This window comes from Phyllostomus discolor, chromosome 3 (genome assembly GCF_004126475.2).
Source record: "Phyllostomus discolor isolate MPI-MPIP mPhyDis1 chromosome 3, mPhyDis1.pri.v3, whole genome shotgun sequence".
NCBI classification, from domain to species: Eukaryota; Metazoa; Chordata; class Mammalia; order Chiroptera; family Phyllostomidae; genus Phyllostomus; species Phyllostomus discolor.
The window spans coordinates 144,140,122-144,147,592 of record NC_040905.2 but is presented as its reverse complement, the minus strand read 5'-3'; the positions used below and the strand labels follow the sequence as shown (position 1 = coordinate 144,147,592).

The window sequence follows — 7,471 nt, the reverse complement described above, 5'->3', positions numbered from 1 at the left end:
CATTGTTTTAAAGATAAACAAAAGCCAGTGTTTCAGAAGCTGGGGATAGAAACATTTTGAAGGTTAGAAATTGTTTTGGACAATGTGATTGATTGCTGATTGCCTGAGAATTTTCTAAATGTATATATTGTTATACCTTGCAACATTGGAAAGGGAGTCATTCATTTCTCTGACACTTGTATGATATCATATATATTAGAAACACATATTTCTTACATTATTCATAAAGCAACACACTGTAACAGGTGATAGCAAACATCTGATTATCCTCAATTAATAGATGAATATATCAAACATTAGAGACATTAAGTGACTAACTTAAGGTCACATGAGTGACTCTTAAATGGTAAACTGAATCTCATAACTTCAATGCTATTTCCATGATCTTGTGTCACCTTTTCACCTTTTTAAGTGAGAAAAATATATAATCCCCATTTCTGATTTACTCTCTACCACTTATTCATCCAAGAAATGATCAGAAGGAATTCATATTCAAGAAGATATACTAAAAGGTGGGTGAAAAGGAACAGTCTCCTAGACCAAAGGTCTATAAATGTGCATTATCAAATCAATGTCATATTCTTAATTATCCCTAAAAATGTTTATGCATTCTAATATTTTATGATGTGTTATTCTATAAATGTACTTTTAAAAGGTGGCTGTTGACTTATTAAATCTTGTGTTATATAAAGTAATATTTGTTTTGGCTATGAATATTTTATATACTTTGGGACTATAAATAATTATTTTCACTTAGATGAGTATAAGGTAATCTTTTGAGCCTATGACATGATTCAGTCTAACTGTGGAATAGAACTCAAAATCATAAAAGTTTACTTTTACTTTGAAGGCCATTTATTCATTTAAAGCTAGAAGAAAACAAGGACTAAGCATTAATGTTGTAATGTCTTTGTGACTATATAAGAGAGTATTCATATTATTAAAGATAAAAATGTAAGTTGCTCTGAGCATGGAATAGGGGATTTGCTTTTTATATTCCTTCAAATAGAAATTAATAAATAGGTAAAACATTTGTATTAATTAAGTGCAGCACAATCTTGGTAATTTAAAAATCTGGTTTATATTGTAGGTTAAATGAGAATTCCTTCTCTTACTCTCTAGTCTTTTGTATGTTTTAAATCTTCATAATAAAATACACATAAGTATAGAATGATAAAGCCTTAATCACATTTTCTTACTTTTTATATTATCATAAAATTAATTCATTATAAGATATAAAAATAGTCTGGTAAATATATTTATGACAAAAATAATAGCCTAAAATGAGTAAAAATGAATGTTAAAACAAACAAAAAACATTAAAAGAAATATGAATATACATGTTTTTGTTTTATGTAAAGTAAGATAAATACCTGTGACCTTTGTTTACATGAATTGGCTCATGTACGTAAGCTTCATCACATGTCTTTTTGTTTCAGGATTTTGTAGTATGTAGTCCTTTTCAACTACCCTTGAGTGAAACTAATGTTTTAGTGCATATTCCATTTCACTATGCTGCAAACCCTCAATTACTTCTTATATTACAGCTGATGAGTATATATTATTTGTTCTACTTTACAGAACTAGAGCCTAAAGCTCTAAGAAATAAGCTCGAAGAAATTACTTGAACACATTAAATACCAAAATGTGATAGAAATCACTTTTGTCTAAGTGACTTCAAAAATTTCACTTTCTTCTCCTACTATATTTATGTTTCTTAAAAACTTTGAATATGGTTTATAATATAGTGGTGGAATATATAAATTTATGTTATGTGGGACTTTTCTGGTTTCATGATTTCTGTATATATTTCCTATAAATAAAGTGGGAGACACACACCTGGTGATATCTCTTCATTCATGTGTCCTTACTAAGACAATGCAGTTACATCAATTGATGTTACATTCTTTTTTTTAAATGAAGCATTTCTGGATAGAATAGTTATATGTTATAACTATGTTATAGTTATATGTTACCTTGTTCAAAACCTTAATTTCTCTTTACTTGTTTCTTTTGTTAAAAGGAATAAAAAGGTCCAATTTACATGCACATTTGAATTAGCATAAAGGGGTAGCATGTGAAATATTGACAGTGAATATGAATACAAAAGTCCACAGTAGAGAGACCCTTTGAGGAAGGTATCCTGGGCTAAAAACTAGCAACATCGGTATTTAACATCAGTTTCATATCAATTAATTATAGGATTTAGGGTTAATCACATTACATTTCTAAATCAATTTTCATATTTATAAAATAAATCTTTTATACTAGGATTTTCCAAAATATTTTACTTAGATATTATGGGTTCTACTGAATGGCTTCAGGGGTCTCTGTACTTAATGAGGAGGGAGCTAGCCAGGTGGAGATCCTGGCCCTTTGTCTGCTTCAGTCAAAGGAATAGTCTGATGTTTCTTTTATATATTGTAAATTCTGTTACCTAAAGTGTTCCTATCAAACTGTAAAATCTCCAAGGGACTGTGAAATATTTAATATGCCTAAGGTTAAGGAAAGAAAATAATACCTTGAATAAAACAAATACCATATAATTTCACTAATATGTGGAACCTAATGAATGAAATAAACTAACAAAATGGAGACAAAATCATGGACAGAGAACAGACTGACAGTGGTCATAGGCAGGGAGGAGCTGGGGGCTGGGTGAGTAGGGTGGAAGGATTAAGTAAAGGAAAAAAAGTGAAAATCTCATGGACATAGACAACAGTACTATGATGGCCAGAGGGATATGGGGGTGAGGAGACATAGAAGAGGGTAAATGGCAGATAAATGGTGGTGGAAGGAGATTTGACTTGGGGTGATAAACATACAATATAATATATAGATGATGTATTATACAATTATACATCTCAAACCATATACTTTTATTAATGTGTCACCCAAATAAATTAAATAAAAATAAAAATAAAAAATAAAAATTAGATCACCAAAAATATATATAACTGCAATAATAATATTAGTAATGACAGATATAGTCTCAACAGTGTTTATTGCCATTCAACAAGTACCTGCTATATGCCGTACATTTTAAATATGTTTAAAACTCTGCACAATCTTTTTTTAAAAATTTTATTTAGTTTTATTTTTTAGAGGGGGAAGAGAGGGAGACAGAGAGAGAGAGAGAAACATCAATGTGTGGTTGCTGGGGGCTGTGGCCCGCAACCCAGGCATGTGCTCTGGCTGGGAATTGAACCTGCGACACTTTGGTTCTCAGCCTGCACTCAATCCACTGAGCTATGCCAGCCAGGGCTAAAACTCTGCACCATCTTAAAGGTACGAATCATTACCTCCATTTCTAGGGTAGAAAATGGAAGCTCAGAGAGATTCAACATTTTCCCTAAGTCCAAGTAACAAAGTGGTGGATGTGTAGAGCAGATTTAGCTAACCACAAAGCCCATATATTTACTTGAACTACAATGCTTCCCAAAGTTTGTCCATGATAAGAGAGAAAACTCATGTGCAAGAAATAGTTTCTGAAGCCTTGCAGAAGAAATAAATTAATTTGCCTAAAATGGAAGAATGATAACAATTGAGGACTGAGATTCAAATTCACATGCTCTAACTCAACCTGTATCATCTTTTTCCTTGTGCCACAACAGACTGAGAGACCCTGAAGGACCCCATAAGAGACATGGGTCACTTTGGGGTTTGTAGATGTCATCAATAAACCTGACTCATTACTATGTTTTGGCTACACTTAAACTTTACTATACCATTTTAATGAAGTGTTGTCCTTGAACAAACAAAATCCACAGAAAAATATAGTTCCTAAGGAATTATTGTTTATTAATTACTCTATTTCTTCTTCATTTATGTAGGCTGGGAACAATGCTTTCTATCCAAAGATCTCCCCTATCTTGTGTTTCAATGTTCCAAAGTTTTTTTTGCCCCTTTGATCCTCACCCAAGGATATTTTTATTGATTTTAGAGAGAAGGAGTAAGAGAGAAACATTGGTGTGTGATGGAAACATCAATTAGCTGCCTCCCATATGTTCCCAGAGCAGGGATGGAAACTGCAACCTAGTAATGTGCCCTGACTGGGAATGAAACCAGCAGTCTTTGGGTTTATGGGACAATGCCCCAATCAACTAAGCCACTGGACCAGAGCTCAGTGTCCCAAATTTCAATGAACAGAACAGGAAAACTGCCCTGAACTCAACTCAACACTTTGGACTAACTGCCCAATATTTTTTAAAAAAAGTTCATTGTGTGTGTGCCCTTTATACTTACTTTCACTGTTGGTTAGTAATTTGATATTTTTTAGAAAAGCATTTTCAAATAATTTTAACAAGATATACACTATCAGTTATAAATAATCAAATAAATAACATTGGTGTAGAACCTCTAAAAATTTAGCTTTCTACTCTAACTTTATCACACCTTGTCAAGTTAACTTTACTTGGGACTGTCTGCCATTCATAAGTTAAGGTTTTATGCCTCTCTTAGCTAAGCCAGTTGTCCTCTAGTTTTCTCAGACTGGGAAAACACACCATCCTAGTGTGTGGTCAAATACTGGCTAAAATTGAAATTTCTACATATCAATCTTGCCATTGGCTTCAATTTGTTTTCTTATTTATTAAAATATTATCTTTCTTTCAATTGTCTTATTTCTCTGTATTTTTATTCTTTTATAGTTATGCATATCCGAAAGCAAGCACAACTGTTGATTTTGAGTGAGGTTAGGTCTAATGAACAGCAATAAACCTAACAAACAAACAACTGAAATGGTGAGTTTCTATTGATTTATCTATCTTTTTTAATCCTGTTTTTGAAAAGCCATAGTATGAAAGGCATATGTCACTAAATGATAAATGAAAGAAACAGAACAAACCTAACTAAATAACCAGCATATAAAAATCTGAATGGGAAAACTTGACCCCAGAACCATGAGCCAGTCTCAGATTTCTTAAGAAGTGCTATCCACAACAGAAGGAATTCTGACACTTTCATAGATCCAATAAACAGTAACACTTAAATATCAGAGAAATTATTTCCTACATTTCCATATTAATATCCTAGGTGTTTAAAATAAAGTTGTAACTATTTATAGAAACAAATTTGATTGCCAGAGATTTATTTTAGTTCCACTGATACATTGGTGGAGTCAAAAATACCCTGTTATCCAACAAGATGAGAGTCAGACCACTGCCTTTCAGCATTTGGTGTCTGTGTCCTCTGCTTGACCATGTGCATTGGCAGATGCTCTAGTGCTAAGCAGATGGAAGTCACCTAACATCTTGTAAATCTTATGTTTTTGCCACTGACATCTGATAAATGTAGAACTGTCACTCTATTCCAATAACAAAATTGCTACTAAAATTAATAAATGCACTGGTAGGGAAATTTTAATACATTTTTTAATTTTGGGGGGAACAAATGTGATCTTTCTCTCTATCATGCCAATATTGTAAACTATACAATATGTTCATATGACACACAAAGTATACATTAAGTAGTTATACAAACATTAATCTTTTTCAGTGAAACTATTGAAACATCTAGAACCTATATGCTAATATACAGCACAGTGAACTACAATAAAAGTTGCTGATAGTTTCACATAAATAATACTTAGGTTTCCTTAAATATAAAATTTTTGTTATATTATTGGCAAGATTTTTATAATATATTTCTTCTTTGCTAATATATTTTATACTTCTGTGTTTATTGAAAACAAAATCCAGTCCCTAATATAAGCAAATCATCTGATATGAAATGTGGTCTAACACTTCTTAATTGGTGCATGACATAATAAGTTTGCATGGGTTATGTTTAAGTGTTAGCATAGGGTAGAATCTCATAATGTTAAATAACTTTGTAGAGAAATCTAGCCCATTTATGTATAGTTCCTTAACTTTTGGACAATGTCCATTGTTATTGTTGTTTATTATTCATATTTTATGACATCTTGATGTTTGGGAACTTGGCACACTGCCCCTCTCAGCAATAGCCAATTTCTAGAGATAGCAAACAACTTGCCAGTAAGCACACCTTTCAAATACAAACTAACCAACTTTAAATCCATAACCCCTCCCCATACCACTCCTTTTATCAAGCTTCTGCCATCCCAGGACATTATTCCTCTGGCCCAATAAACATCAGGGCCAGGTACTCATCCAGAGCCCACTGTAATTATTCAAACTATCCAATCCTAAACCTGCTCATCTTGCCTACCCTGCTTTGCCCATTCCTTTTTTTTTTGAAAAACACAAAAAAGCCTCTGGTTCACGCTATATCTTTTCTCCTTCTGACTGGGGACCAATGCTGGTGCTCCCCGTGAGGCCCTAAGTGGTGTGGAATGCTCTTTCCTCTGGACAACTCTGAGTAACTCTTTTTCAGCACAATAGTCTCCTCATCTGTTGGCTTCACTATACCTGAGTAATCACAAAACCTCGGGTATATTTTAAAACCCTAATGAAATCCACTTTGTTTAGTAGATTCCAAGGCTATATCAGTTTTGTGCATTGGAAAGTTAGATCTGCATGATATGAAGCTCATGGCTCTGTAGAAAAGAGCTAATAGGGACACTACAGAAAGCAAACCTTTCTTGAAGGGAGAAATGTTTAGGTTCTAATCTTGGCTCTGAAACTTGTTTGGTATCTAAATATTTGGCAATAGGCTTAACTGTATACTTTTTCTTATGTACTTTCTCTTTGGCAAAATGGTGATTTCCACTTACAAGGATGGTTATTAATTTACAAATTGACCAGCACCTACTAAGTGCTCAAAATATGTAGACTTTTATTCCAAAACCAAGAAATTAAATAATACCTAAAATTGGAGGAGAGAATTAATTTTCAGTATCCCATGATTTTAATTACAATATGTTGTAAGTTTGTGAACTCAACTTATTATAAACCATAGAAAATTTTATAACAAAATAAAAAACTTCCTCAAAATTTGTATTGAAAAAAAAAGAGTTTATCTCACTCTCATTTTCAAAGACACAAGCAGATAATTTAGATTTTAAAATGACAAGGTATTTATCAGGAAAGATCCTTTACAGAGTAATATCAGGTAATAAATTCTTAAAAATGATAGATATATTAAATTACTCATTTGCAATTTTCACCATTGTCTCAGGCATGGTTCAGCAGTGAATTGAAAACTATTAGACAGAGACATGGAAATAAAGAACAAACAGACAGTGATCAGAGGTGAGGGGTGAGGGGGGTAACACGGGAAAGGAGGGCGAGAGGCAAGTCAAGGAATGTGAATAGAGGACAATAGGTGGGGATTGACTGTGGAAGCAAGGTGGGGAGTAGGGTTAGGACGGGGCAAGAGTCAGCAATAGGTAAAAGGTGGGACATTTGTAACTGAAGAACAAAAATAAGAAAAAATAATATTCTTGGGGGAAAAGATCTTCCAACAGTGCCATGGCATCAACCAAGAAATTGCACAGGGATAAATCAGATGTTAAAAATGAGGAAACCTACAGTTATCCTTTGCATAAGTG

At 33.0% G+C, this 7,471-nt stretch overlaps 1 pseudogene; it reads right to left on the bottom strand.

The window, feature by feature from the left end:
* Nucleotides 1–4,078: 4,078 nt before the first annotated feature.
* Nucleotides 4,079–4,189, bottom strand: LOC114514381 (annotated as a pseudogene).
* Between the last annotated feature and the right edge of the window lie 3,282 nt (nucleotides 4,190–7,471).